Source organism: Chelonia mydas, chromosome 11 (assembly GCF_015237465.2).
Source record: "Chelonia mydas isolate rCheMyd1 chromosome 11, rCheMyd1.pri.v2, whole genome shotgun sequence".
Lineage (NCBI taxonomy): Eukaryota > Metazoa > Chordata > Testudines > Cheloniidae > Chelonia > Chelonia mydas.
This window is the reverse complement of record NC_051251.2, coordinates 47,688,766-47,697,861: the sequence shown is the minus strand read 5'-3', so window position 1 is coordinate 47,697,861 and position 9,096 is coordinate 47,688,766. Positions and strand designations below refer to the sequence as shown.

Genomic DNA, 9,096 nt, shown 5'->3' with positions numbered 1-9,096 from the left:
TTAGAAATAGAGCTACTGACTGGTATTAGACACATTCTTTCAGAAGATATTTAAAGATGTTATATGCTCTAGCTCATGAGAAATGTTCACACAAATATAGTTTTATAATGCCTAAACTCATGTGATACACTTTCCAACTGATTTTATCACTGAAAAGGAAGCTACAGGATGTCTAATAGTACAGGCTCATTCGTGCATAACTTTACATTCCTTTAAAAAAATATCATGTACAGAAGCTGATTGAACAATATGAAACTGTGCTGCTCTATTAATTTCTTTGCTCATTTTTTAACTCTGCTATGTATTTCCATTGCTAATTTGCTTCAGTTGAAATATTATAATTTCAGAATTCATTAGGACACTGGCATCTCTGATCACTTTGGCATTTAGGGTTGAAAATTCCCATCTTGCATTATCGGTAAAAACACAAGGGCCTGATCTTGCAAACTCTGCTATATGTGGGTACCTACTCATGCAACCCGTGTCTGTTGAGACACCTGTGGGAAACCACTGATTAATAAGGTCAATTTTGAGTAATTTGGGAATCGTTTCTATCATGTATAAAATTCTTAAAATGTTAAAGCCAGTGGAGCTATGCCAATTTACAGCTGGGGGGTGGGGATTTGGCTCAACATGAGTTGGTCCAGTCCAGTGTTGGATCCTAGGAGAAGGTACTTCAGATCGACAGGCTTCAACATATTCCATTTCAGCTTTGTCTAGTTACCTGAAAGGACTGAGTGGTAATGTGTGTACACCTTTATGTTATTCATTTAAAGTGAACATAATCCTGTGAAAGGCACCTTCTCTTCATTCCCTCTCAATTTGGTAGAAGCAACTAGAGCCAGAAGACAGCTGTCAGAAATCCTCATCCCGCTTTGTAGCTTTTGACTCCTCCAGGCTCCAATGTATTTTTGCCTTCCCCATAAGTCCCAGGTAGCATAAAACTCTATTTCTCCCCTCCTGCAGTCCCTGCTGGAGACCAAGGAGAGAGGTAGAGGAGGAGAAGTTCCTCCTCTCTGTAGTCAGTCTTTGTAGGAGCACTGATAAAAGCTGCCTCTGTCATCACAACAGCTGAACCAGCAAAAGATAGATAAGAGAGGGACTGAGATATCAGAACTGAAACTAATCTAATTTAAAAACAAAAACAAAAACGCACAACAACTTTTAAAAAAAATGGGTGTATAGTGAATTTCATATTATTTATGGGGACCTTTGGATGAGACCATCTTTTAAACACCTCTCACCAGAAACATCATTTGGTTTTTTGTACATTATTATGCTTAGGATTTGTTCTAGTATTTTCCTAGTTCTATGCATAAATGTGTTGGATATTATGTGACATGAAGGTACAGGTTAAGCTCAACTCTATCTGGACTAATAATGACCTCGGTATGGAACGATTCCTATTTGTAGGTTGTAATAAATGTACACTGCTTTAAAAATGCCTTGGTTGCTAATAGGAATAATGAGCCATAACAATGAATTAATAGACTTCCTAATATAAAAGATGTAATATAATGTTCAGTAGTACAGGAAGGAGGCCATTGGTTAAACAACTGAAAGGTAGTGTTTGAATTTAGAGACAGGAGGAATATCTGAGACTGCTAGTATTCTTTGTAGAATGGAATAACCTGTAGTAGCAGGGTTTGGGGGATCACCACCAACAGCCAAAAAACTTCATCCCAAAATATACTTGGAGTGAGGAGCAGAAGAACATCTTGTGCCCAAAAGCTCAGCTGGGTCCCCAGGCACTGTCATGATCTGTATATGAATGAAAAATCAGAATGTGAACATGAAAACCTGTGCTTAACAAAATACAGATGGGAAAGTCATGCACTCTAGCCAAATTCTTAGCTAAAAGGTGTCCCTTTAGCTGTTCCTGAGAGCATACATTTCAATGAAAATCTCTTTGATGCTTTCTGCCCCATGCTATAGTCCAAGCTGAGGGACCCATCAGAGCTGCACCCAAGAGGATTCCTTGTTGTGATCTATAAGGAGTGAGGCTAGGGAATAGAGCAGAGAAGTGCCCTTTCCCTCTATACAAAATGTGCATCATCTCTGGGGTTTCCATTGTACATACAATGGTTCTGAAAGCTTACACCCTCTGTGTACTCCACAAAGGGATGGACAGTGACTCCCTCCAACAGTGTGATATAGTAGTCCAAGAATTCTGCAATTTTACACTTCTAGGTCCCAGCTCTGACCTCATTCCAGTTTTAGGCCAGAACAGCTCCAGTCACTTCACTGGAGTTACTCTTGACTCACACCAATGTGAGAGACATGTGGCATTTGGAACTGTACCTTTAAGTGATTTAGCTTCCCAGACAGGAAAGCTAGGGAAGAGACAGGGCAGAAAGCTTATGCGGTGTTATGCAGAGGTGGTTGGAAATGGTCGCTGAAGAAAACGGATCTCTTTCAAGCACTTTGGGCCCAGAGTGATTACTGACCACCACAAGAAGAATCAAGACCAGGTTGTTTTGCAAGTACATTTTGCCTTGCACATTCTTTCCCGTGGCAGAACGTGTTCTGACCCTTCAATACCAAAGACTGCAACTCTACCTGCTGGTCACAGAAAACTGCTCTTCTTTGGAGATGGACCCTGCCTGAAATGCCAGATCTGTCTGGTTCCCCACAGACAGGGCTGGCTCCAGGCACCAGCTTTGCAAGCAGGTGCTTGGGGCGGCATTCAGAATGGGGCGGCAGTCCGTGTCCTGTGGTAGCAATTCGGCGGCAGCTCTGCCGCTCTTCCCACCGTGGCGGCTTTTGGGCAGTAGCTCCGCTGCTAATGCGGCGGTGGCAATTTGGCGGCAACAGCTTGGGGCAGCAAAATTGGTAGAGCCGTCCCTGCCCAAAGGAGACAGCAAAAGCCTTCATAATCTATACAAAGGTGACAGGGTTGACAGTTACAACATTAAATATTTTCGGTCATGATGAGCACAACTTACTTGATTGCCTTTTATTGACTTTCCTTCTTTCAAGGTGACTGCAGCATAACATTCCTCATACAGGTTTCAGAGTAGCAGCCGTGTTAGTCTGCCACAAGAGCTCCTATTCCTCATATAGTTACCTACAGTATGATGCAAGCATCATGAATGCTATGTACTTAATTCTTTCAGGATACTAGAAGGATAAGATCATATTTGTCTTTACTAGTAGATTACATGGAGTTCATCAAGCTATCTGCTGACCTTGTAAACCAACAGTCACAGAAGTGACTGAAAACACATGCTACGCTAAACTTAGAAAGTGAGTAAGCTGCTATCATCTTCTCTAACAACTCGGAGTCCCCATGAACTGCTCTACACTGTTATTAAAGACAGTGATCTTAAAATTCATCTTATATAAAGTCTGGGTTTTTAAGAACATACATTATGCATAAAAAAAAAAATGATGACTGCTTCATACTGCATCAAGAGTTGGTTTTCTTCTTCTGCCTTCCATTAAGAAAAGAATTTAAATTCTTACCTTTCTTCTAATAGTGATGGCTAATAGAAATTATGTGCAGTTAAAGTAGATCAAAATGGGAGGGAAGCTTACCCACGTAGCTGGTTCTTGTCAGATGGTTAAAGGCTTGGTTAAGACATCTACAACATCTTCTACTGGTGTTCTTGTAACCATTTATAACATACTGTGTAGCATGCTTCTAACATGTGTTAATCATCGGTTAACTCTTTTATAAACTATAATTGAATTCTTAACAGGTGTTCTAATCTATGTGAAGGGCCATCCTGGTCTCCAGCTAGCTCCAGGATTGGTGAACATAAAGATGGCCTCAAACTTCCTTTAATCTCCCACATCCAGTCCTCTGCTGAATTCAGCTCAGCTGGACCACAGAGTCTAGTCCATTGTATGTAGTATAACTGGAGGCAATACATTAGATAGCAACAGAATAGTATGATCGGAGGAGGACTCATTTGCCTTTATGACTAAAGAACAGTGTTAAAGCTGAATGGGAGCTTTGTAAAGTATTGCAGTCGGTATTTTTCTGACAGTGTGTATATGAATGGCAGTTATGTGATTGTCACAGTTCAGCCATAAGTCAAGAAAATGTCATAAAACATCAATGACATTTTCCTGAAGTCATTTGAAGAGAGACTTCCATGGCAGCTTTCAGATGTTGAGTGATTTAACTGTTACACAACTGTGTGCTCTGATCAGCAAAAATGGGAGGTGAATTTCTACATCTCTTAGAAGACAAATTACTAATGTAAGTGGCCTCCAACATTTTTCTATGGTTCTAATTATGATGTTTAACTATAATCAAGCAACTGAACATCTTAGGTGGATGGAAGTTATTGAATATAGGTTTAAACCTTATGTACAGGATATGTGTTTTTATTAAATAACCACAACCCCTCAAGTATCTTGTTATAATTGTAACTTTAAAAAAAACAAATATCCTTCAATAATGGCATGTTTAATATACTGGATCAAATTCAAATAGTAACTTGAAAAAACCAGCCTTTTATTAATGTAATGAATGTTTAGACAGTGTTTGTTTGCAGTCAAGTGCAGCCCATTAGGTCCAGAAAATAAATTCTACTGTTATAAAAGAAAATATTTTAAGTTACTATTTCATTAATTAAATTAAAATCAGCTTTCAAAACTTCAGCAAAGCCACGTACAGAAAATATCCCACTTTAACAAAGCAAGAAGTGGACAAAACAGTACTAAATGCAAAACAGAAACGGGAGTGACATCTGACAACAGAATAAACTTCTTTAGCCAGTAAGTGCTTCTAAATAGATTACAGAATAGTAAAGAATACACATTAAACCAGTATTGTTTGTTCATGTTTGCAGCTGTCATGAAGATGGGCACACAATGGTTGTCAACCTGCCTTCTAAAATAGTTTCATGGTGTCCTGAGAATTCAAGGAACCAGAACGCAAGTGATAGTACGGTAAGGATTTATTACTACCACCTCTCTTAGCTAGTAGCAGAAACTCTAATATGGTAGAGGCTTGTTCAGCTGTCTGAATGACCAGGGCTCTAATCCTGTCCATACAGGTAGGTGTGGGTAATTTGTCTGCAGCACATGAATTTATTACAGATTAATGGCCAACTGTTAAAGCTCCTGTAAACTTTGAGTACACAAGACAAGCTTTATAAAATAACTAGGAGCGGCAGTATATAATGTACCAGGGCATATGTTCATGTTGCCCACAGATCATGAGACCTACTACTATTGTTTAGTTATTATTGAGAATTTGACCTGTTGCTTTACACACATGTTGCCCACAGATCATGAGACCTACTACTATTGTTTAGTTATTATTGAGAATTTGACCTGTTGCTTTACACACGTGTAGCATTTAACTGAAAAGTAATTTGTATTATAAAATTCCATAAGACATTACAAAAAAAATAATTCTCTATTATATTTTTATAGGGTTTGGGGTTAATCTCTGTAGAATGCTATTACATTTCTATATTCTCCTATGGTAAAAACCCTGTTACATTGACTAAATCAGTGTTTCTCAATGACCAGTCCATGGACTGGCACTGGTCCCTGAGAACTCCCTGATACAGTTTAGGAAGGCAGCAAGCCAGTCCCTGGTATCAAAAAGGTTGATGCACACTGGTCTAAAGCCTTCAAAGATCAATGGTAGAGACTTGTGTTTTGTGAGGAAGAGACAGGGTTCTAATTCAAGCTCTACAAAGGAATACATTTGACATATCTTGTTACTGTGTCAGTTGTCTACATCACATGGATTTGTGAAAACTAAGAGAAAATTGGACGGACTTCAAGGATTTAGCCCACTGAGACTAATATGTTCCTACAGCATCAATTCTATCACTCTCTTCTTGCATTGACTTTTTACTTTCCCTCAAAAAGCCCAATCCCCTCATCAAAAGCCATTTACTTCAATAGGCATATGATCAACCCCTACTATTAGGGCACACTGAACAACAATGAAGTCTATTTACTTCAAAGAGGTAAAAAGAAATGATTTCACACACGCACATCCCCTATGTCCTGAAGTTCCAGAGGGGAAAGAGCTTTCTACTCCCTCCTCTGTTGGAAAAAAAAAAAGGGGGGGGGGGGAATGGTACCATAGAGCACTTCATTTCTGCAGCCTACTTACACACACACAAAATCTTCCAGGGACATTTGGAGTCACCATAATTTTACATGAACTTGAATTTCGGGAGGTAGGGGGCTACCAGGAAGCTCAAGGAAGGGAAAGAGCTCTTTGCCAAGCAGACAAGATTCTGCTCAAGGGCCTTAAGTGCTCTTGCCTCCCATTCCATGAGCACTTTAGTGTACAAGCTGAGTGGAGTCTCGTGAGGCCCCACCTACCCAGAACCATAATAAAGCTGAATCAGTGACCTAACTTAGGGTAGTGCTTGCAGATAGGATAATGCAAGCAGATCCCTGGGGACTAGAGACAGACCTCCACAGACACACTTGGACTACTGCTACAGACTGATCCAAACTGTGAGTGAGCCTTGGTAGATGAGTATGGTTGTGCAATCAAGGGACTATCACCTGTGGGATTTCTCACCAGCAGGTGGAAATGGAGTTAGGAGCACTACTGCCAAAGTTAGGGGGTGATGGGGTGGGAGGCATTTTACTTTTTATTTGCTACAACAGGGCTCACACACTGCAAGAGCACCTCCACCTGGTCAGGCATAGCATAGGAGATTTCTTCCCATATGGCACCCCTTACCGATTGTCATGTCATCATTGCAGCGGTTCCCTCTTCCTGTAATTCACAATGCTCTCTCTTCATGACTTGGCCTTCCAGCTAGGTCATTCTGTAGTCCCCCATCTCCTGGGGCATCCAAGTCTTGCTGGACCAGCTGTCCAGATGGCACCTCCAGAGTCCTGAACCACTTCCCAGTGCCTGGTGGCCCAGGCCCAGGCCCTCCCTCTACACTGGGTTCCAGTCCAGGGACCCTATAACCAGCAGCCAAAGTCTATACAATCCCCTTCCTTGCTACTTTTCCCCTGGGCTTCTTCCTACCCTTTCTTCTCAGGCTCTCTTCCCCTCTCCCCCCGCCCCCGCCAGTTGACCCTTCTTCCAGGACTTATTCTCTTGCCCTGGTTTCCTCAATCCCACTGCATTGTACCTAGAGAGTAGTTATAGGCTCTCTCCCTATAGCCCCTTGCTACTAAAACTTCCTCTTTCTATAAATCTAGGCCAGTTTCTTCCCCAGCTGAGCTTGAGCAGCAATTAGAGTTTATTAATCCCTGGATCACCTGCCAGGTGCAACTGTGAAGGTTAATTGGCCCCATCTGAGCCACCTTAACCCCTACAGAGCTAGTGTGGGGTGAACACCCATCACATTTGCAAATATGTGTTGTTGCTTTTTCCCCTCATGTTTATGACTGTGTTCTCTTTCCCCTAATAAAGATGTCCTTTCTACAGACAATAGTGGAGTACTTGCGAGTGCGGAAGTTCTGCCTATGAAGGCACCCAGAGAGAGGCTATTTAGTTTTCCCAGGTTTCTGAGTGAGAGCTCAAGCCAGTTTAGTTTTTTGTCTAGAGGAACCCTAGATATACTGAACCAGGCCCTTTATGCTGCTATTAACCAGTTGGCAGACGGGTTACACAGTTTATATATGCCAACTTGTTCTACATTTATTAACCAACGTTCACAACACGTGTCAAACTGCTTGGGGGTTTTATGTCTTGCTATATACGATTTAATGCAATTTACAATGGGGGTGAAAAGAAATGGGCAAATTCAAGATGCAACTGACTAGCTTTAAAAACATTAGATCTCTTCTACAGGGAGCTTGGGTCCTATCAGTACTGAGATGATACAATTTTATATTAATTCTCCAAGTAACAGATGTTGTTTGGATTATACAGTGGCTTGATGTACCAGATTGCAATGGCTTATCCAAGAATCCAGAGTACAGTATGTCTTTGAATACTTGGCACTGCATTAGAGTTGGAACTATAAAATCTCACATAGAAATCAATGTACTTTATCATTTTTGGATTATAAATTGCTTTATAGAAAGCTGTGTTTTTTATTTAGATTTTTGTACTTCTTGGAGTACCTGATCATTAGCTTTCAATAACTTAAATTCACATTCAATACAAATTTCTATGTGGAGAGTATTATTCTCAGCATTTTAGCACAGAGGAAACCCTCTGCAGGCAGATCTCCCCTCCACTCAGAGCCGGTGCTAGGCATAAGCAGACTAAGCAATTGCTTAGGCTAACTCAAGGGGGTTCCCTATTCGCTTTAGTATGTATGGGAGGGGGGCAAAAATATTCCTGCTTAAGGCCTTCTATGAGCTAGCAGCACCTCTGCCCCCACTTCCCATCCTCCCAGCCAGAAGGCCACTCAAGGGCCACTGAGGCACTATACCTGCTTTACTAGAGTCACACATGGAAAGAGAACAGGAATCAGGGAAGTTCAGGGTCAACAGTGGGTGTGTAACAAACATTGGTACCCCCGTCAACCTATGAATCATCCTGGGAAGGGTAGGCTCCAAGGGCAGCTCAAATCTGGGGGCCTGAGCGGAGAAGCCAGGATCCCCTGGAGCTGTTGTAGAGACACAGGTCTCTGCACAGATCTACAGATTTCCAAAGATCTGCTAGGTTCGAGAATTACCTGCTTCTTCTACAGGAGGCAAGCCCATCCCCCTCATGGGAGAATTTTGAGTGTGCTCCACAGAGGTTCTCTCACCCCTTCACATTTTTCCCCACAGATGTTTCCTGCAGAAGAGGGTAATCAGGGCCCTAATTAGCTACTACCCAGAAACAAAAGGTACAGGGGATGAGGATTATTTTCCTTATACCTGCTGTGTTGTAACTCAGTCAGTGTAATAAGGCCTTGTACTTGGGCTTTTCTGACTTGCTCAGGACCGGTATACCATCTACTTGTTTTTGCAGCATCTGAAAGACAATATTGATGTGGGTCTTCATTCTCCCCCGCCCCTCCACACACACACACACACACACACACACACACACTACAGCCACTTTGATTCATACCAATTAGTTAGTATTTCATGATTTTACTAAAGTTACTGTATTTGGGAAAAGTTAGACGCGCTCAGGTTTTTAATCCAAATATTATTTAGCCCTGGAAAACAAAGAATATTTTGTGTCTTTAATTGTATTCCAAATAT

General features: G+C 41.3%; 1 long non-coding RNA gene across 1 annotated transcript; it reads right to left on the bottom strand.

Moving 5' to 3' along the window:
* Positions 1-1,267: 1,267 nt before the first annotated feature.
* On the bottom strand, positions 1,268-6,972 carry LOC122462265. Its single transcript, XR_006284734.1, has 2 exons — positions 6,674-6,972; positions 1,268-1,761 (listed from the first exon to the last, which is right to left on the bottom strand). It is a non-coding gene; the product is annotated as an uncharacterized LOC122462265 (long non-coding RNA).
* Positions 6,973-9,096: the final 2,124 nt, after the last annotated feature.